The sequence below is a fragment of the Ascaphus truei genome, chromosome 2 (genome assembly GCF_040206685.1).
Source record: "Ascaphus truei isolate aAscTru1 chromosome 2, aAscTru1.hap1, whole genome shotgun sequence".
In the NCBI taxonomy this organism is placed as follows: domain Eukaryota; kingdom Metazoa; phylum Chordata; class Amphibia; order Anura; family Ascaphidae; genus Ascaphus; species Ascaphus truei.
The window spans coordinates 330,598,625-330,621,192 of NC_134484.1; the positions used below are offsets into that span (position 1 = coordinate 330,598,625).

Below are 22,568 nucleotides of genomic sequence, written 5' to 3' on the forward strand. Positions count from 1 at the left end.
AAAACTACCAGCACTCCCTATGCATGGATGTACAGATGCAGTAAGGGTTATTAGTAGAGATAGGCGGACTAGTCCAAAGCCCCTTGATTTTCAGACAAAATCTGATCAGCACGCTAAAATCCGGATCCACGCCGATTCTTTCAAATCCGTTCATAGTGCTGGAATTTTCTGATTTGACAAAAAATACGCCGTTGTATTTATCGTTAAGTCCGGTTCTTGGAATGGGTTTATATCGAGTCCGACATCGGATTCAACATAGACGTGGACTCCATTTGTCGGATTCAGATTTTCAGTAATAGGAGAAAAAAAAAAAAAAGGATCTGCATTTTTAAAACTAATCCGTGGAAATCCGCAGCTGAAAAAAAATGGCCATTCAGCAGCAGATACAAATTAGAGCGAAAAATGTACCCATCTCTAGTTATTGGCGCTGGCACACTATGGTGGGGTATTCTGTAACAATCCGCGTTATCACCGCCATTTAATTCTATGTGATATTCTGATTTATACCGCGATATGTTGCGTTATCAGCGGAAGGAAATAAAATCTGCTACGTTTGTAAAGCAAGTGAACAGCAAATATTACGAGATGTGAATAAATGTCCTGTAGTTTGTAGAACTTAATAGTGATTAGGTACCGGTAAATTAAATTGTAAGCATTGAAGTCATTTATAAGACTTCTGGAGAGGGGCAATGGAATAAGCATAGCTTTGCAATGGGAGGGTGGAGATAAATACTTTTTGGGTGAAATGAAGGGGTCAATATTTTGGAAATGTTACATTCTGGACATTTTCCTGGAAAGTAGTCATGAAACATGTTTCGTTGATGTAAAAAGGGGAAGAAAAAGCATATAGGATATAGTGACAGATGGACACTTGTGAACTATATGTAACCTCCTGTGTTATGTAATGGACACACTGGCACTGTCCCTTGGCAGGTTCCTCTCCAATTTGATATGGACATGCGACGGTTGATGGACATAAGAGCAGCGAGTAACAAAAAGCTGTGGAATAGATGGAACTAAGATGGAGAGAAGTCATTAAAAATTGGCAGCCATGATAGATAGGCTCAGATCTGCACGAGCCCGAGTGCTGTCAGGCTCGATATAGAGTTGCCCAAGAGATACCAGCGATACAAGTCGGAAAGTTGCAGAGACAATCGAGCGCTGTCGGAGAGGACCATTAACAGCTACAATTACATTGGTAATGAAGGACCTTCTATGAAGCACAGGCCCGGAACACTTTAGTGCACTACGAGCGCCGACATTGTGCCGGCACCATCACAAAGCCAATATACCCAGGATTGGGTGGTTCACTCTCAACTGACACTGATACGCCCCCGCACAGCGTTACTGTTAATTGTAATATATTATGTATGTTGTACTGTATGCCGAGTGTAGTGATCCTTTGCCGAGGATTACAGGGTTATTTAAAGTGTACAGTGAGTACATAAAAGCAGATAACACACACACAGTGTGCTTATTTCTTGCCGTCTGCCAATGCCGTCAGACAACGTCTGACCCCTGACCCCAGTGGGGCACGGAAGTTAGGCGACATTCATGCTGCCGAAGACAGCATGGAGGCGTGCGTGCGCAGCGCGATCACAATGCCTTAATGCAGCAGAGTGTAAACTGGGTGGCAGGAAATTTTTGTAGGGGGTGCGTTGGCTGCAGAGGCCCCGCACTCTTCCCCACTGCATTTAAGTTAAATGCCGGGGGATAGCGTGAGGCCTCTGCAACCTATTACTTACCAAGATTCAGACAGCTGCTGACGCATCGCCATAGCAACGCGGCGTGACATCACATGACCCCGTGGCGTCATTTGACACAGTGAATGGAGGTATGGGGGCGCAACCACCGGGGGCAGCAGGCTGGGGGGGGGGGCACAGCTGCAAAAGTTTGCGCACCCCTGCCTTAAGGCAATGATCGTGCCCATAGACCATGCGTTCGACAGCAGGGGGGAGCGTGCGGTGCACGAGGAATCTTATTCCACGGCGTGACGACCGGGTCACGTGAGCGGTTCACCCAATGAGGGCGAACCAGCTCCGTGACGTCACAGCCATGCCCCCATATCAAGTCTACCTTGGCCAGAAAACGCTCCCGCTAAATGCGGGTGAAGTCACGCGCACGCCTCCGCACATCTTCGGCAGCATGGCGCTGCCTTATAGAGGTCCAGCACTCTCCCCCCAAGGCATTTAAATTAAATGCCGGGGGACCGCGCGAGGCCTCTATAGAACACTTAATCCTACCTTCCAGCGATGCGTCATCAGGTAACCTGGTGTCAAATGATACCACGGGCTCACATGACATCACATGACCCCGCGCGTCATTTGACCCCGGGGCCAAGCAGAGGGGTGGGCGTCAGCCACAGAGAGCAGCAGGCAGGGGTACGCACGGAGAAAAGTTTGCGCACCCCAGCTCTAAAGCATAAAATATACAATTTCCCATTAACACTTTCCAAGTGACATCACAGTTTTATTGAAAGCAATGGGAAGCAGTATGCAGACTGTACATGATACAGTGCCAGAGTACGCAATCTCTACTTCTTTACATGCATCACCTTGGCTCTCTTTGGTCTACTGTACACTTTGCCATTCCATTAATCTTAATCATTGCGGACCCTCGTTTTCTTAACTTTATGTAAACTAGTACCGCTTCACCTGAGGAACACTGTAGCTTCCAAAAGCTTCTCTTAAAACTAAAAATAATAAAGAATACAAGTGGCATATACATAAAAAAAATAATATTCTTTTAGTTCTAATGGAAAGTATATCACATTACACAGAAGAACTAACTAACCCAGTGATTTTAAACCATGGTTCCGAGAGCAGAGACAACTCTCCCAGGCCCAGTGGCGTGGCAGCACTCCATGTAGCAGTGACCTGGCGGCTCCCGAGCTCAGCAGCACAGAGGGGGTGAGTGTGTGTATAGAAGATAGAGAGGGAGAGTGAGCGTAAGGCTGGGAATATAGTCTGTGGTATGGCACACGCACGACAGGAACAAATTGAAGAATCCCTATGTGGCCGCCCCTAGTGCGCGTGCGACGTAGCGCAATGTCGGGACCGCGTTTTGAAAAGACAATTTTTTTTGTCTTTTGAAGCAACGGCCGCGTCACGTGAGCGGTTCAGCCAATCATGGCGAACCAGCCTCGTGACGTGTCCGTATGCCTCCATCTTATATTCACACATCGCTCAGAGCAAGAGGCACCAGCTTTGCAATGACATGCGTCAGCACGGACTTTAATCCAGGCCTAAGGGAGCGTAAGGGAGGGGGAGCGTAAGGGAGAGAGATGGAGTTGGGGGCAAGAGACGGGGGGCGAGGGTTGGGGTTTCCAAGAATTTAAATCTAATTCTGGGGTTCCTTAACCAAAAAAACATTGAAAACCAATGAACTAACCACTTGACATTAAGCTGGGAGAGTCCGTGAAGGAGGGGGGAAGAGAATGAGCGAGAGTGTCAGTGAGGGAGGAGTGAGAGAGAGTGCCAGTGAGGGAGGGAGAAGGAGTGAGAGAGAGAGGAGGGAGAGACTTGGACAGTTGTCTATGATGCTATAGAATCAGAAGAAATTCAGTAAGGGTTGTTCAGTTCTCAAAACGTAAAAAACAGTTACTTAGTGTTCGAAAAACAGTAAGAAAGACTGACATATGGTAAACTGTAACTTCCTCTAATTTCCCCAAGATGTTTTTTCTCTCTCAATATTTTATGCCTACTTGCATTGTTTTTACATTTGCAAACCAAATTTACACTTAATTAAAAAAAAAAAAAAAAAAAAAAAACAGCCCTGGAATCTGACCAGATATGCCAACTTTCAAGTGTGTGTTTCTGTAGCCAGACAAAATGATATATTACAAAGGAAACAAACGTAGGCAGACTAGACAAATCCAACGTTCAAGTTATAAATCTGCAATGCTGCTTTAGGTGATTAAAGATTACCATGGCAGCAATGACTGACTTGGAGTGCATTTCCTAATAATAATATTGAATATACAATTCATTGCACAAATAATACATGCACTATATACTGTAAGACATGTAACTTATTCATTTATTTGGCATACATTGTCAAATACATTTGTAACTGTTAAGCCTTTTTCCTGATGCAAGTGTAGCCCTAGGTAGTTTTGGGGTTATAGTTCTATCCTCCTCCTGGCAGTAATACCTGGTAAGGGCAGGTTGCCAGGAGTAATCATGGGGTTTCCCCACACATGCAGTGCAGTGAGTCAGTGAAGGTAGTGTCATCAGGCCTTGTGTCCAATTAGAGCCACGGGGTGGTGCTTACTGGAGCTACTTACTGCATGGCACTTCCTGATGTAGTCAGTCTGTCCCTACCGTGAGAGGGGCAAGGTTACATAATAACAATCATCTGTTCCTTAGCAGGTCTTAAAATTAGGTAAATACAACCTCAGATGAACAATAACACATGACATATTAACTGTGTCATGATTTATTTAACAAAAATAAAGCCAAAATGGAGAAGCCAAGTGTGAAAAACCAAGTACACCTTATGATTCAATAGCTTGCAGAACCACCTTTAGCAGCAATAACTTGAAGTAATCGTTTTCTGTAGGACTTTATCAGGTCTCTCACATCGTTGTGGAGGAATTTTGGCCCGCTCTTCTTTACAACGTTGCTTCAGTTCATTGAGGTTTGTGGGCATTTGTTTATGTACAGGTCTCTTAAGGTCTAGCCACAGCATTTCAAATCGGGTTGAGGTCTGGACTTTGACTGGGCCATTGCAACACCTTGATTCTTTTCTTTTTCAGCCATTCTGTTATAGATTTGCTGGTGTCCTTGGGATCATTGTCCTGTTGTATAACCCAATTTCGACCAAGCTTTAGCTGTTGGGCAGAGGGCCTCACATTTGACTCTAGAATACTTTGGTATACAGAGGAGTTCATGGTCGACTCAATGACTGCAAGGTTCCCAGGTCCTGTGACTGCAAAACAAGCCCAAATTATCACCCCTCCACCACCGTGCTTGACAGTTGGTATGAGGTGTCTGTGCCGATATGCTGCGTTTGGTTTTCGCCAAACGTGGCGCTGTGCATTATTACCAAACATCTCCACTTTGGTCTAGTCTGTCCAAAGGATATTGTTCCAGAAGTCCTGTGGTTTGCTCAGATGCACCTTTGCAAACTTAAGCCATGCTGCCATGTTCTTTTTAGAGAGAAGAGGCTTTCTCCTGGCAACCCTTCCAAACAAACCATACTTGTTCAGTTTTTTTCTAATTATACTGTCATGGACTTTAACATTTAACATGCTAACTGAGGCCTGTAGAGTCTGAGATGTAACTCTTGGGTGTTTTGCAATTTCTCTGAGCATTGCATGGTCTGACCTTGGGATGAATTTGCTGGGACGTGCACTTGCTTCTCTAAGATCATTGCTGATGTCTTTCCTCCTCGGCATTGTGTTAACACACACCTGAATGCTCCAGACCAGAAAACTGCTAAAACTTTGGATTTATAGAGGTGGTCACACTTGCTGATGATCAATTAATCAAGGGCATTTGATTAGCAGCACCTGTCTGCTACTTAGCATCTTAATTCCTATGGAAGCAATAAGGGTGTACTTAGTTTTTCACACATGGCTTCTCTATTTTGGCTTTATTTTTGTTAAATAAATCATGACACTGTGTAATATGTAATGTGTTGTTGTTCATCTGAGGCTGTATTTACCTAATTTTGAGTCCTGTTAAGTAACCAGATTGTTATTACATCCTGATATGTAAAACCATAGAATTCAAAGAGGGTGTACTTTCTTTTTCACACAACTATATATATCTGTATATCTATATATATATATTCACACACACACACATACACACACACACACACACACGTCTCGGCCACCTCCTTACTACATGATGTTGTGTTGCCATGGCAACACTACGTCATTTGACATTTGCCATGGCAACGAGACAACGTATGATGTCACATTGGGACATCCGCGGCGTCATTTGACGCTGGGGTTCCAAAGGAGATAGAGGGCGGCAGAAAGGAGGCGGCCAGCACAGATAAATGCATTACCATCAGGCCCTATAGGCCCGATAGCGCAGTAATTGAATATGGGGGCAGACATTTTTGTATACATGTGTTTGTGTATACACACACACACACACACACACACACCTATCTGTGTGTATATACATACATACATACATACATACCTCTATCTATCTATACACACACACACACACAGGAAGACAAAGGGTAGAAGTACTGTATGTAATGAGAAAGGGGGAGATAGAGAATAACTGTAATAAATCTCCTTTCGACACGACTTAGCAACTGACTCATGGTGAGACTTTCTGTTACCTACTTTTCAAATGATCTAGAACAAGAGACCTTGTCTAAGCATTCATATTTCTAAACATGGCCCTGAGGCTACAAAGTCTTGCAGGAGTTGGGTTGCCAAGAGAGCCCTGTCCTGCAGGTGCTAAGGTGCATCCAAAGTATTCCTCATGAAGACCATAGCCATTCCTATGCTGGAGGGCGTGCCACATGCTGCACAATGCAACATGCTGATGGTTCTCAAAGCACTAAAGAGGTTAATTCACGTATCCTTCTCCCTAAATGTACTGTAACGTATATATGGACACCACAAAAAGCATTCTGTACTTTTTATAGCAGATTACAAAAGGCATTATAGTATATGCAGCTGTGTCCTGTTATCTGTAGCCAGCCGTCCTTTTAATCTGTACCTCGGTGTACTGTATAACCCATAATTCTTTCTATTTCTCCACTGCCGTGCCCACAACAGCAATTATCTATCCTGTGCTGTACAATGTGATCATCTAGAATTCAAAAACAGCAACCCCACCCTATATTTTCACTTTAAGCTTAGCCAAGAGCTTCTCTATTGTGCACTTAGTGAGGCAACTTACAGACACAGCAGTTTAAAAAAAACCCAGACCATAGCAATGTTCAGGAAATCCTGTTGCAGCCTGGCCATGCAAACATCGTACCCTTCAATTACAGCCAGTCTGAAAAAGATGATCTGTTTTCCAACTCACTTTTTATCTGTCCGGTTATTCTGTCTCCTTCGAGGTCGGTAGAGCAGCAACCGGCGTTACTGCACCCAGCGTTTCTTTTTTTTCCGTTCACCCTCATACGCTGAAACAGGGGAAATGGGTTTATTTGACAACACTCCGGCAGAGGAAACAGGCGGCGCAGTAACGCATGGCTAAGCAAAAATCGATGACTAACTAAGGAAATAGAGGAGACCAGCATGTAAAGTCACGACGCGGCAAGGTTGAAAGTTACATGAAAGTTATTCCTTTTGCACGTTTTTCACTTTAAAAGCGGGTGGTCTAAAATTCTATATTAGGACAACGTATACTGACAGTATAAAATCGACGGGACCTATTTTCCTCCTGGTTCTTTATTGGGTTCGTTGACTCTGAGTGCTGGGGGTGATGGTGCCCGAGAGGTCACAATGCGGTCCCCGTGACCACGGTGACTATTTTCTGAGAAACGAAAGGAGGAGGAACCCCCCTCACCCATTTCCTTACTAGTTAGATTGTGTCCTGTGCTCCATGGGTATTTGTAATTGGCATCATTAGACAGATTAAAATCACCCTCATCTCTGTCGATGCCAGAAGACTTCAAGGATCATGCTCACGTGATCCCTACGCCAGACCCCCCCCCAGTGATCCCTGTCACGGGAGACCAGGTTATTTACACCTTTTTTCCGGGATCATTCATTGAGCAAAACAAGGCAGTGAAATAAATAGTAATTTATTCGGCATAAATTCGCTTAGACACAATGAAACACAAAATACAGACAAAAAGACACACTTACTTTGGGGCTGGGGTTGAAAACTCGACTTTCCTAGGTGCAAGGAACTCTATGGGAGAGTTTTAACCTGACCGGGACTTAGACCGGAATCTCCTGGAACCCAAATCGGCATAAAATTCCATACACCACCGCTACATTCTGATCTGAGAACTTGGTTCCTCTTGACCGCGAGACTGTCAAATTCTCATGGAACTCAAATCAGCATAAAATCCCAGCCACGACCGCTACGTTCAATTCTGAGAACTTGGGCGCAAAATGTTGGACTTGGTCTCTGGCGAGCAGACTTTTCAGGCTTGAAATCAAAGCCGGTTGCGTTGCAATTACAAACAAAACATCTTTGAAAAGCCTGCCCGTGCTCTTTCGACTCTGACTCAAGGGGAACACACAATCTGATTGGCTCAGGACTTCTAGTATTCTCTGCTTCATTCATAAAATAGAAGCAGAGCGAACAGCCAATCAGCGCATGGGAACTTTCCCAAGCAGCCAATTGGAGCCGAGACGGCTAGAAAAGCTGGGTCAGCGGGAAATTCGAAATAGCCAAGTGGCAAGCCTGCCACATACACCCCCCCCCCCAGCCATCCCAATGCCACCAGCTCGGCAGGCTCCACTAGGTCTGGCAGAACAAGTGGCATCCCGGAGGATGGCTATTGATCTCCGGACCTAATACTCCACCTTTCCTCGCAGACCAAATGCTGTTCACACCTCTGGGCATGCTCTGGCTGCTTTGAACTCCGATGTCCAGCAGACCTACCGGCTCCAATGGGTTTGCACAGGCTGACTGTTTGGACATGGGTTCCGAATGTAAAAACATATTACAAGCCATTAAAGTTTATTTTAATACACTGAGTCTTGGGATCCAGGGAACAGAAAAGGAAAAAAAAAAAGTTGTCTCTTTATTTCTGCCTGCCTTATTTTCCCCCACACTTTCACTCTGACACAGTTTGGACTCGAGTCTCCCCAACCTTATATGCGGTTGGGCACCCACAAACCCTATACTGGTTGTGGGTCACCTAGGCACTAGCTGGGGTACCCCCCTTAACCTAGGGATTCCCTCAGCTAAAGGAATACATATTTATCCCTGTGCGCCATTATCCTTTCTGGGCTGTGCTGAAGCAGGGTACCCTAGTTGTGAGTCGCGCTTACGTTTTCAAGGGGAGATATTGCCAGGATAATGTGCCTACATGTATCCGAGAATCAGGCATGATCCCCGGATACATTTATGGCGGAACAGGAAACTCCGGACCCCAACCTCCCAGGCACATTCTATCAACTGTTCCTCTGCAAAACCCCCTTGAAACTCATACACCAGCAATTCCTGCTTGACTGCATGCCCGGAAAGGGAAAAACACAAAACATGGTATTATTACACAAAGTACAAGGTGATCGTACAATATCACTGGGTCCAAGAGCTAACTCTCTGGGACCCTTATACACGGAGAAGGGGTAACCAAAATGGGCTTGACCTTTATTATAGAGCCTGGTTACCCCCTCCGTCACAATCCCTACCCCAGGTTCTCCAATTGAATGTTGAATGCAATCTCCCCCTCTCAACGCCATAAGAGTTTAAAAGTACCGGCCCTTGTAATGTTAAGGGAACATCTAAGGGTTAAAGCAGCCAAACGTGAACAATCCTACATGTTTTTTTTTTAATAAATCTGTTCTGTAGTATTAAATAACTGTCTCTTTTTTTTTTTTTTACTTCTAATGCCATTTTTAATTATTTTTTGCTACAGCAACCATTTAGAAAGTTATATTCACTTCCTCTTTTGAAACAGGCTCTGACAAACACATTTGTGAGCTCTGCACTTTGTCAACAAAGTATTGTATTGTAGATCTTTATTTATGTAGCGTCATTAATGTACATAGCGCTTCACAATAGTAATACATGTGGTAATCATATAAATTACAAATAATATAAATAACAGATCATGGGAATAAGTGCTTCAGACATAAAAGTAACATTAAGGAAGAGGAGTCCCTGCTCCGAGGAGCTTACAGTCTAATTGTTAGGTAGGAAGAACGTACAGAGACAGGAGGAGGGAGTTCTGGTAAGTGCGTCTGCAGGGGGCCATGGTTTATGTATCATGTGTCCAGTATTAACCACAGAGACATTCATATGATTCTTTAAGCAAGTGTGTCTTAAGGTGGGTCTTAAAGGTGGATAGAGAGGGTGCTAGTCGGGTATTGAGGGGAAAGGCATTCCAGAGGTGCGGGGCAGTCAGTGAGAAGGGTTTAAGGCGGGAGAGGGCTTTAGATACAATGGGGGTAGAGAGAAGACATTCTTGAGCAAGAACGCAAGAGTCGGGGGGGTGCATAGCGAGAAATTAGGGCTGAGATGTAGGGAGGGGCAGAAGAGTGTAAAGCTTTAAAAGTGAGGAGTAGAATTGAGTGCGAGATGCGGGATTTGATCGGAAGCCAGGAGAGGGATTTCAGGAGGGGAGACGCTGAGACAGATTTAGGAAAGAGTAGGAGTGATTTTGGCAGCAGCTTTGAGGGTAGATTGTAGGGGACAGATCAGAGGCAGGAAGGCCGGACAGCAGGAGGTTACAGTAATCAAGACGGGAGCGAATGAGGGCCTGAGTCAGAGTTTTAGCAGTCGAGCAACAGAGGAAAGGGCGTATCTTTGTGATATTGTGGAGGAAAAAGCAACAGGTTTTAGAAATGTTTTGAATGTGAGAGGAGAATATGAGAGAGGAGTCGAGTGTGACCCCAAAGCAGCGTGCTTGGACTACTGGGTGAATGTTCGTTCCATGTGAAATGAGGTACTAGGGCCAGGTTTGGGAGGAAGTATGAGGAGCTCTGTTTTTGCCATGTTCAGTTTAAGGCGGTGGAGGGCCATCCAGTATGATATCACAGAGAGAGACATCCAGAAACTTTGGTTTGTACAGCAGGTGTAAGGTCTGGGGTTGAAAAGTAAATTTGTGTGTCGTCAGCATAGAGGTGATATTTAAACCCTAGAGATGTTATTAGGTCACCTAGAGAGAGTGTGTACAGAGAAAAGAGAAGAGGTCCCAGGACAGAGCCCTGGGGTACCCCCACAGAGAGATCGATAGAGGAGGAGATGTTAGCAGAAGAGACACTGGAAGTACGATGGGAGAGGTAAGAGGAGATCCAGGATAGAGCTTTGTTCCGAATATCAAGAGTATAGAGAATGTGAAGGAGAAGAGGGTGGTCCACGGTGTCAAATGCTGCAGAGAAAAATAAGCAAAATGAGCAGAGTGTAATGACCTCTGTCTTTGGCAGAATGGAGTTCATCAGTTATTTTAGTGAGGGCAGTTTCAGTGGAGTGAGCGGTGCGGAAGCCAGATTGTAGAGGGTCACAAAGTATCACAAACAGATCTGTTGCTGTGTTCCAAACAGACTTTCTATTACTCTGAAATCTGTAACAATGTGTTACACTTAGTAATATAATGTTACATATCAGTTGCAGCATTTCACTGACTCCAGCATAGAGTCAGATGGCAGCCATTATTTTAGGCACACAGTCAGGATTTTTACAGATTTATAACAGGAGCACCAAACGATTGCCAGCTTAGGTAAGAATGTAGAATTGTACATTGCCACATGCTTTACATATACAAATAAATAAAAAAAGTAGGGAGAAGTACTGGTGTCTTAAATGAAAAAAAAAATACTTATTTGTTACTTGTTGGTCTCTGAAATACATAAAGTGATTTAACCAAGGTCACTAATCTGTTACTGGCCTTCAAACCCAAACGACTAGATATTGTAGTTACCACAAAACTACTTCTTGATGTAGAGTTACGTCTGCAATGAGGCAGACTGTGGTGAATCAACAGACGGTACAGACATTACACAACAGGAACAAAACTGCAACATTCAGAGAATGCAATGCTTTCTAATTCAATGCATCTAAAATGACCTCAAATAAAGTACACTGTGAAACCAAAACGTCTGTCATTTTACGAGTAACAATAATCAAATGTTTACACATTGCTTTTATTCAACAGGCTACTTGCTAAATAGTTCCTTGGATATTTCTGACTATTTTGGTCATTTCAGCCTTACTTTGGTAATTTAACACTCATTTGTGTTTTACAATCCTGTACATTGAAAAAATCACACGTTGCTGCCTTTCTTTACATTTATACATCTTTGGACAGATCAACTGTACATGTGTGTCAGGCTTCATTATGCCCTCAGTAGAGTTTTGGCGGGATAGGTTATGATATTCTGCCCCATCAGTGCCATTGAATCCTATGCGGTCTTCAACTAACCTTTTGCTCGGTGCATATATTAGTAATTTCATCTGCTAACACCTGGGAATGGGAACTGTCTGATTACAAATAACATCTGTCTTCTGTGCCTCACGTGCTAATTGAGCGGTGTCTGGGCAGAACTTAATTGAGTCAGGTGACGTCTTAGACCTACATAGCTAGGAAAAGACTAGGACAGCAGCCAAGTGCAGGGGCAGCAGCCTACACGTAAAGCAGCCCTTTTTTAAGTGGCATACAGTACAGTGTGGAGCTTAACAGGGAGTTCAACAGGACTGGAACAAGATGTGGACAGCTACACACCTATTGGCCCTGGATTCTGAATTTGATCTAAGTTGGAAAGGAGGAGAGTTTCTATCACAGAACCAAGAAGATGCAGCTCTCTTCCCTCTAGAGCATCTCCACTCCTACTGTATATTGGATTTCCCTCAACTTTCACTTTATTCTTATCCTAACGTCCTTTTCACTGCCCAGTCCTCACCCATTTCTCAACACTAAGCTATCACTCCTACCACTGCCATGCCACCTGTACTATTTATATTTGCTCTGACCTCACTTTTCAAAGAACACATTTCTTTCTACCAGTGTCATTATTCCTTCTCCACGTCTCAGTTAACAAACTCCTTTCCTATTTGCGCTCTGCAATCTTACGTTTTAAATCACACATCCTTAACGAAGCATATGGGTAGCTCCGCTGGCAGATACTATACATCTCATATGCACGGACTTTGACCCTTTGCCAATGCACTTACTAGAACACCCTCCTAAAGTCTCTGTATGTTCTCCCTACTTACCACTTCGATTGTAAACTCTTCAGGGCAGGGACTCCTTTTCCTAATCTTACATTTATGTCTCAAGCGCTTGTTCCTATTATGTGCTATACAGTATTATTGTCACGTGTATTACTGCTGTGAAGTGCAATGTATAGATGGTATTATATAAATAAATATATACAGAAATATTCTGCATTATATGAGCATCACTCCCACGGGCCAATAGGAAGCTGCAAAGTTATCAGAGCATGACATTGTAGCTTCCTATTGGACAACCCTGGCAGTTACCATTACATTTACCGGCATAGAAAAAAGGAAATCTCTCGGGAAGTAGGGGTCTCTGGAGCTAGGGATACTCAGATGCAACTCCAGAGAACCTCCAAACCTTTTAGGGTAATAAAAAAAAAAAAAAAAAAGTTCTAGTATACTTTTTTTGAATTACTTTTGGAAGTTCAAACGAAACATATGCAAAGGGAACTTGGGCAGGTTGCACGTTGCTACTTAAGAGTGCATGCCTGGATATACATTTCATTTCACATGGGAGAATGGATGAAAAGGGAGATTAAATGATTTATGTAAGATCTTACTGGAAAACATGGGTTTTCACTGCCAAAAGTCTGCAAGTTTAACAAATGCTGAAATGTGGGGATTAAAAGGCCATTATTTAAAATGTTCATATAGACCTTTTAGAAAAAGAAATAGTCCAATTTAAAAGAAAGAAAAATATACACATATTTTAAAAACACCTTTCAAATATTAAGGGCCATATTTACTAAGCCACGCCAAATGGCCCTGTATGACTTAGCACCACTTAGTGGCATGGCCCCAAGTCCATTGGTATTCCAGTGCAGAATGGGACATGAAATTACTGAATTCAAACTTAGTACCACTATGTTCTAATACCAAAGCAGGCAGAATTGAAGAGAATTAAGTAAAAGTACTGTAGAAATTAAAATGATTTATTTGCATTTAAATAAACTATATAAATAAATAATTGTGTCTTAAATTCTTCGCAGTCACCATTTCCTCTTGAAGGAAATTCCACATCCGGATTACTCTTTTTGTATAAATACCAGCATGAAGTGAAGTTTTCCTTAAGCAGTTTCTGCATTCCGTTTTCTTTTTTGTACATGCAAATCCTACACCCAACAATCATCAACTTCGTTCCTCTGCATGCTCCATTTATGGCTTTCAGAAATAAATCTGCTAGCGATTACCCTTTACCCTGCCCTTATCAAAGTATCTGATACGTCACAGGCCCCGGACACACCAGTGGCTCTATTATTGTACGAGGTAAGGCTTGTTTTCCAGCAGCTGAACGGGCAGAAAGCACCAACTTCCATTCCCGTCAGCCGTGGTCATGTGATGGCTGCTGATGACATCACATGACAGCAAATCCTGGAAGTCCAGTGGTGCTTTGGTGCAGCCAGATCTCAGCCACTGAAAGGTTATGCTTCTTTTTTTGTAAATATTTAAATCGCATATATTTTTTTGTAAAATTGCTTGTCTGGTCGCTATGCATTTGGACACCTTTTAAGATATCGTAACCACATTTTGCATTCTTGTTCTTGAGATCAAGGAGCAGGTTTTTGTCTTTGTTTAGATACTATTGGATACATTCTATTTTTTATTCTTTGAGTTATTAATATTTGTTAGCAAGTCTGCCACTGGGTGTTGTACCAGGTATGCCATGTATCTGGCACATGACATCATTCTGGTCACATCATAATGCACATAGCCTGGTGGCAGATAAAGAGAGTCAGATAGCAATAAAGTTTACACAGAAAGCAGATGAAGGAAGAAAGAGAGGAAATCAGTTGACACGAGAAGAGAAAGTAAGAATGCTGAAAGAGAGAGAGACGGAAAGAATTGGGGACATCATAAGGTATTAAAGGAAAGTGATGGGAGGTAAAGCGATGAGGAGAAAGAGAGAGATATGGGGGGAGACAGAGAGAAGGGGACAGGGTGGCCGAGAGGAGGAGGGGTGGGATGAGGTTGGTTTCTTAGAATTCCCGAGCAATGTCAGGTACTTTCAGCTAGTGGTCTATAGTTGTATGATACAGACATTTAAAATGTCCATGTAAAACAATAAGGTGAAATACTTAGGCGTTCCTACACATATAAATCGTGTCGTGTTATATTCAAGTGACAATATTAATAAACAGTGATCTTGCTAATATAAGTGACTTTATATAATAAATCAAGTGACGTGCACAGTGACAAAATAAGTATATGATTACTCCCTGCTCAAACCCACTGGTAGGGACTGTCCTCGTAGGTCCCTGCGGATTCAAGATTTCTTCAAAAATCCAGGGGGAGCATTTAAAATGTCCATTACATGACTGTTCTGATGCAATCCCCGTTAAGACAAAGTAAACTTGATATGTTTGAAAAGTTAAGTGTGGGTGGCACTTATTTTTTTTTTTTTAATAAAAGAAGGAAAAAAGACAAGTATTTTGGAGTATCCATTTAAAATGTTTATTGTACAATGTCAACCAAATGTGAATATTTTCACCCTCCTTACCTGATCTGGATTGCGATAACACTTGTTTGACAATGTGCCCGAAACGTACAATAACTGTTTTATTTGCTCCTTTGTTCATGTAATTATGGTGCCAACATTAGCCAAACAGCTCAAAATAAAAGGACAATATGTTTCATATTTAAATTAATTTCACAAGACATCATGTAAAAAAATTGTATTTTTCCGGACAAGTAAGATCTACTCCATAACATACCTTCCATGCCAGAAGGCACCTTGCAAACCATTCAGTCGAATAAACCATAAAAGGGCCATATTTACCAAGTGGTGTTTCTCCATAAAACACCTTACAGTCCATTCACTTCAATAGGCCGTAAGGGGGAATACTGGCGAAGAAATACTGGTGGGTGTATTACGGAGTAGCACTGCTTAGTAAATGTGGAACTGAATCTTTCTAAAGAAACCAATTACATACAGTAAAAATCTCTGGTTAGTGACCTAAACACTTGTTTACCACTTAATTATTCTAAAACAATAGTGTGGCTGATGTTTCCTCACATAGGGCAGAGAATCACTGCCTTCCCCAATGAGGTCACTAAAATGTTTTTGTTGTTGTGACGGGCTACCCAAGTCCATCTGCTGGAATCCCGTCTGAAAATGAAGATGTATTATCTTTCATTCCTACTGTAATTCCTGCGGAGGAATGCTAAGTTTGCTATGAATGTTGAAAGATGGCCGCCTCCATGGTTGAGATTCTGCAGAGGGTTTCTATGGCGATACTCACAGTCATAGTTTATGACCTCTGCATTATATGTCAACAAGCTTATTAATGTTATCTGCACATTGTCTGCATTAGCTTTTACTTATGAGCATAGAAATTCAGTCAGAACAATGAAGAAATTTGTGGTCAGAATATTTTCTTTAAATTAAGCTTGCAAAAGACCAAAGTGGAGAATGTTTAATGAGTTATACAGTATTTATTAAAACACTAACATTTTCATGCTTTGGGGAGGGGTTAATATCTACTGTATGTCTGATCTCTTTTAGTGATGACTGTCAATCTTCATTTGTACAGTTATGACGCCATCATTGGAAAAATTTAATTATTATTAATTAACATAATTAGCTGATATGCTTGAATTCAATGGACCCAAACAAGAGAAGTGCATATTCATTTTGCACTGGATAGAAACAAGTAATATATGTAACCCTTGTTCTCTGGCTCTAAATGAGATTGCATCAGGTTAACTATACACATTGGCAGTGCTCAGTCTCTCAGACTTTTGCAGGGTGCCGGGTAGGTGCAGGCTGGATGTTCATGAAGGGATTGGAAAAATATGGGCGCCCAGATCTTTTAGAAAACAAAAAGGTGCTTTATTTGACAGTCTTCTACAATGCTCCACAGGTATCGACATACATTGTACTTGATAGAAAATGTGTGGCAAACCACATACTTCAATACTTCATCCCCTAGTAGCTCAAACTCCTACACTAGAGAGATGCTTAGCTTGAGGACACATTATAAAGTATTTGAGGGGACTGTTTGCAGGAAGGCTATGATGCAGTGAGAACAAACTGGACAGACAGGTTATATCTGAATACAAGCTGCAGTATCGGCAACTCTGTGAGGACAGTGGTCAGGCCGCGGTACTGGCAAACCCATGAGACCCAGACAAGTGGCATCCATCTCCCACAACTTAAGGTCCCTGTTCCTCTAACAGGCACCATCTTAAAGGGCAAATTCCTAACTGAAAACAGTGACAGGACACATCACCATGAACACAACCCTATTTACAGGACTCACGTGAGGACCCCAATCACAACGCTCAAGAACCTACTTCTATAACATAGGGTGGAGCTATACAGTATATACCCTCTGTGCTCCCTATAGTGACATCACTGGTCACGAGACAAACAGGGGAGGGGCGAAACCTGAGTGAGTCCACCCATTTTAACACATTAAGGCAGTTACCCTTAAAGTAACTACTAGTCCCAAAGCGGGAGCTAGGTACAGTATGATTACATGAAGGGCAATCTGATATTTTAAATTAAGCCAATTACTGAATTGTTGAAGTCAATGGGAGTTTCATGCGATAGTACTCTGATCTGCACTATTGCAGTTAACCCTTTGGGTGCCCCAGGATGTAGTCACTACGTCAAGGGGACTGGCACTTGGGGGGGGGTAGAGGGGGGCGGCTATGACGGTAACTAGGTCATGCCCAGGGATGGCGTTTTGAGCTTAGATCACATCCTGTGTTCCCATGGTGCGCACCAACCGGTCTGTCCAGTAAAGAAACGGAGGATTCCTCCTCCTACGCTTCCACCGATATGGGTACCGTGGTCACATGATCACTATTGAGAATGCACTGTGCCAGAGAGGACATGGCAATCAGACACCACATCCTCAGGCACTCAGAGGGTTAATTAACAACTGCCTTAAGATGTAATTCTATATACTCCTAAGCGGCCGTTCGGACCAATTGCGCCCAAAAAAAAACCATTTCAATTCAACGGGGGTTTTCAGTCGAAATATAAAGAATTACCTTTTTTGTATACTGATGTTGAAGACGCAGAATGATTCAGTAACTTGCACAAGGCGAGTGGGTAGGAATTCAAAGCCAACACAATACTGACTCGGCAATGAGGAGTCGTTGCAAGCCCCTCCTGCACCAAAAGTGATTTTGCCATTTCTCCCTAAGCCTTTTCATATAATGTGTAGTCAATTATGAACATAAGTGGCCTTCGGATTTGTTTAGTGGCTATTATATAATACAGAACACTTCTTAGCTGCCTTCATGTTTTGGAGGGATTTCTATGGATGACAAGCATGGAAACACTTTGTCCTTCCTACCCTTTGTATATCTAACCAAGTACAAAATACAGCTAAGTACAAATCAATGCTAACATTCCTCCTGCAAATAAAATCACTTTTTCTCTCTAAAATCAAAGGGATAGACAATACTGAAGAAAAGTACATGACCTTTTGTGGTGTGTGGCAAAGGAATTTAGAGCTTAGTTGGTAAAGCTCACCCATAGACTCAAATTGTACTTTTGCACCAAAAGGACATTTAAATTAACTCATTCAGATATTATTTACTTTTCAGAAGTCAGCCAGAAGGGATGTATTGGACAGGTCTGTGCTGTTCCAGGAGATAAAAAATCCAGAGGGATTAGTACTGAATGTCAATGCTCCACAGTTTTCCAATATCATCAATTACATCACAAATCAAAGATGGCTGCTTGCTAACTCCTGGAAATAGACATCGCAGTCATTTATTTTTTATGTAATTTTCTATAGCTCTTTTAGTGCACATACCATTGATTCCCCAGTATATACAAAAGTATAACTCAGTTAATCAGCGTTTGCATTGGGCTCATTGGCAATATTGGTGCAGTATATCACAATACATCTCAATATATTATAACAATTTAGTCTGTTGCACCTGTATTCATTCTTAGGAATGTCGACCTGGAATAAAAATCGTTTGGGGTCCGAAACATCCCACATTATTTTTTTTATACTGATTAATTAAATAGCAGGGCGAGTGGGGCCTGGCCACAGGACAAAGCAGGTGAGCTCGACATCTGGCCGGCACCAACTCCTTTGTCCCGTGGCTGGACCTCTCATTGCAACCACGCCCAGCTCTTCTCAGCTGCATGCCTCCCTCACGGTTGCACGCCAGGCCTCTCATGTCGGCATGCGCCGGAAACTGTCTCAGCTTCCAGCATGCGCCATGAGAGGTCAGGTGAGCACCGGCATCAGAGAGAGGCCCTGCGCCAGACAGTGAGGAAGGCGTGCAGTTGGGGAGAGCCAGGGGGCCCGGTGACAACGAGAGGACCGGCTGCCGGACAAAGAAGTTGGGCCCAATAAGCACGGCCCTTCACAGCCACATCTCCCCCTCTGTCCGCTGCCTTGTGTGTGTGTAAATAAAACATACACACGTGTGTGTGTGTGTGTGTGTGTGTGTGTGTGTGTGTGTGTGTGTGTGTGTGTGTGTGTGTGTGTGTGTGTATTTTTAACATTATACATGTTGACATTTAGTAGAGAGTTACTTCCCCTTAACGGAGATTCAAAAATGCTGGCCTTTCAAAAGGCTACGCTAGACCATACAGGCAGCACTGAAGTGAGATAGTCCCTAATCAGATTACGTTTCTCACACTATAATTATTTATTTCCCTCTCATCGTATAACATTAGAAGCAGATTTAAAAATAATAATAACTCAAATAGCCACAGTGTCAGCGTATAAGCAATTTAAACAGTATGAATTCAGAAGGTTGGGAAAAAAATAAATAAATACGTGCACAGCTCACTTGAAATAAACCAAGCAGAAACAGAGAAGGAAGTATTGCCAACGTCGGCAAGGCTAGTATGAAAGCCAAGTGATTGACAGAAATAATAACAGCCATGAAACAGACATAATAAGAGAGGGAAGGTTATCATATTGGATTTTTAAAAAATACATTTTCTTGTAGAGTAGGCTGTGCTGACAATCTGTGTAATACGGCAGGCATAGGTTTACAGGGGTTCTCCATGTTAAAGTGCTCATTTGCATGCCATTTCCCAGAATCCCTAGATGCAGTGGAAGCACTGTATGCTCCGAGATGATGGTGAAAGGCAGGGTTACAGACTTGTCTGAGACGTGAATGTGCTCACAAGTGATATTTCAACAGATGCAACAGAGTGAAAAGCAGTGTGCCATAAACAATACAATGGAAGTTTATCGATTACCAGTGTCACACTGTAATGAATAGAGTATGTCTCTATACACTTCTAGCTAAATAAAGCTCCTTAGAGAAATATGAATGAATGATTTGAATGTGGCAAGCAGACCTATCAACACTTTTCTTTGGTGTTGGTCTCACTGATATTTAGCGGTCTCATAGACTTCAATGGTATCTTACTGATAAAAAATAAACAAAAAAGTAGTTTTCCATTAAAATGCCCTTTTCTGTGGGGCGAGCACCTTCCAAATCTCACTGATTTCCATTCATGGAGGATGACACCTCTGCAAAAGTCCAATGCAACCAGCAAGCCACTGACTTTTCAGGATCACGACCATGTGGTGGAGATATATGTCCCCTGTTAACGTAAATTTAAATGCATCCCGGAACAGAAAAGTACAAATATGTCAGACAGACTACAAAGCTCGTCAAAAATGAAATTTGAATAAAATTTAGTATTTTATATTTTGGAAAAGTCCTGAACACCATCACAATATATTGCTGTCTTCACAATGTTTTCTGGTTGAGAAAATTGGTAGCTTCACAGGTTTAAATGAAACTCAGTGCAATCAGATATACGTTTAAAAGAAACCTGGTCAACAAACTTCTTGTACATTTGATGTGACTGCATGGGGGAAAAGGCTTTATGTGCATCCGGAGAGCTCAGTATACAGACCTCCTACAATTAGACACAGGCACTCTCAGCAGGAAGTTATGTAAAGTGTTAGCTCAGTCTTATTCAAGTAATGCATCAGTAGGAAGGAAGTCTAACAACCCTAACTGTTGGTGGTTGCTGTAAACAGGTGTAACATATTAATTAATGGAAAAATTTTCTGTAAAGCAAAACTTTGATGAACAATTTTAAAGTAAATTGAAGCTGCCGTAAAAGTGAAAACACACCAAAACGAAACATGCAGTTTTAAAATAGTAGTTTATAATGTGGCAAATATTAAGGTAAGGGGGGCGAGGGGTGAACTGTATGATGAGGTAGCCTGATGAGATGAAATGATGATGATGGGGACCAGGCTGATGAGATGATGATGGGGGGCCAGTAGTAAACACAAGAGAGAAAGAACTCAGCTAACGTAGCACTCTATAACCTGTAGTGTGTAATATGAAGGAATTCAAATTAATTAATCTTCAATGACAACAAGTTAAAATAAGATGCGCACAAAAAGAACAGACTACTAAATTACACGAGACCAGACTGGTTGCCAAACTAATGGTGTTGACTCGATATAATTATAGGAGAGATGCAGTATTCCTACTCCTAGGGTTGACAATGACCCTAATACCAGTAAACAAGCAAAGTACCTTAATATGTCACTTAGTGTCAAACAAAATTCAGACTGACGGATATCAGGGTCATATTTGTTACCCAAAAAGTTTAGGAGCACATATACCTATATTGGCGTATTGTATCATAGCAAAAATGAATGTGAACAATAGTGGCCACGTGGATTGATTGTAGCTAAATGAGCCTTAAAATAGCTCTATGGGGAACAAATGCCAGCTGTAAAGGATAGCTCACTCCACTCCTTCAGTGAACACTGGACAGTTTGTCAGGGCGAGTGGATCAGTGGTTTAGACCAGCGGCCTGCGCCCCCCCCCCCCCCCCATACAGGCTCCCTCCTCGGTCGCACACCCCCTCGCGTCAAATGATGCTGCGGGGTCACGTGACATCACTTGCCCCCCAGTCTGCGCACCGCTGGTTTAGACATAACGCCACTCCTACTATAGCTAAATTGGATATGAGCAACAATTGCCACAAGATTGGGTGCTTTATGATGGACAAATGCTAGCACACAAGTAGGCTCACTAACAGTGTTTGTTACAGTCTCTTAGGATATATATTTCTTAATAGATACAAATGTTACAGCTCGCTATACTGCTAGGATTGATCCAATACGTTAGATACAAATGTTGCAGCTTGCTCTGCTGCTAAGAGGGTAAAGTGAACGGCTTAGGCCTAGACAAATATCCAGTTTCATAGACTCCTAGGCAAAGCTTGGTCAGTTAACGTAAACACCTAATAAAAATCCTGAGAAGTAATATCGGATAGGGTGCTGGATTCGTGTGCAAACGAAGTATATGGTGTGGTATAGTTAACCACTAGTTTTAACACTCCCAACTGTAAGATCATTTGCAGGCTTTAATGGTATCTTGCAATCTGAGCTCTGTGATCTTGGCACTTATAACAGTAAAGTAAATACCTGGATAGTGGTGCTGGCTGCTAAGGCTATCTATATATGTGGTGTTCTCAACCACTAACCTCAAAATCGCAACCTTAATGCTAGAATCTCATTGCTGAATAATAGCCACAGCTCAGAGTGATACAGCCAGTAGATAAGTCAGCCTCTGCCCACTTTCATTTTGCGCCTGTACGCTCTCTCAAGACTGGTAGGCGTGATCTTCCCCAGTCGTCCCTTTGTACAATGACTTCGCTTCCTGTTGGTAGCTACATTTAACCCCTTGGGTGCCGCTGAATAACAGTTTATAATGCAGAACATAGATGTATATCATTTTAATTAAAACGTGTCTTTGGGAGTACCTTAAATATGTAAG

At 42.4% G+C, this 22,568-nt stretch overlaps 1 protein-coding gene across 5 annotated transcripts in view; it reads right to left on the reverse strand.

Annotated features, from left to right (window-relative positions):
* ELMO1 (engulfment and cell motility 1) overlaps positions 1–22,568 on the reverse strand; it is a 395,377-nt gene that overhangs the window by 359,359 nt on the left and 13,450 nt on the right. For 3 of the 5 annotated variants that reach the window (XM_075586635.1, XM_075586631.1, XM_075586632.1), the window contains exon 2: positions 7,005–7,104. The exons of the other annotated variants lie outside the window; for them this stretch is intronic. The gene's annotated coding sequence lies outside the window, so the exon portion shown is untranslated. The remainder of the gene's footprint in view (positions 1–7,004; positions 7,105–22,568) is intronic. 5 annotated transcript variants of the gene reach the window in all.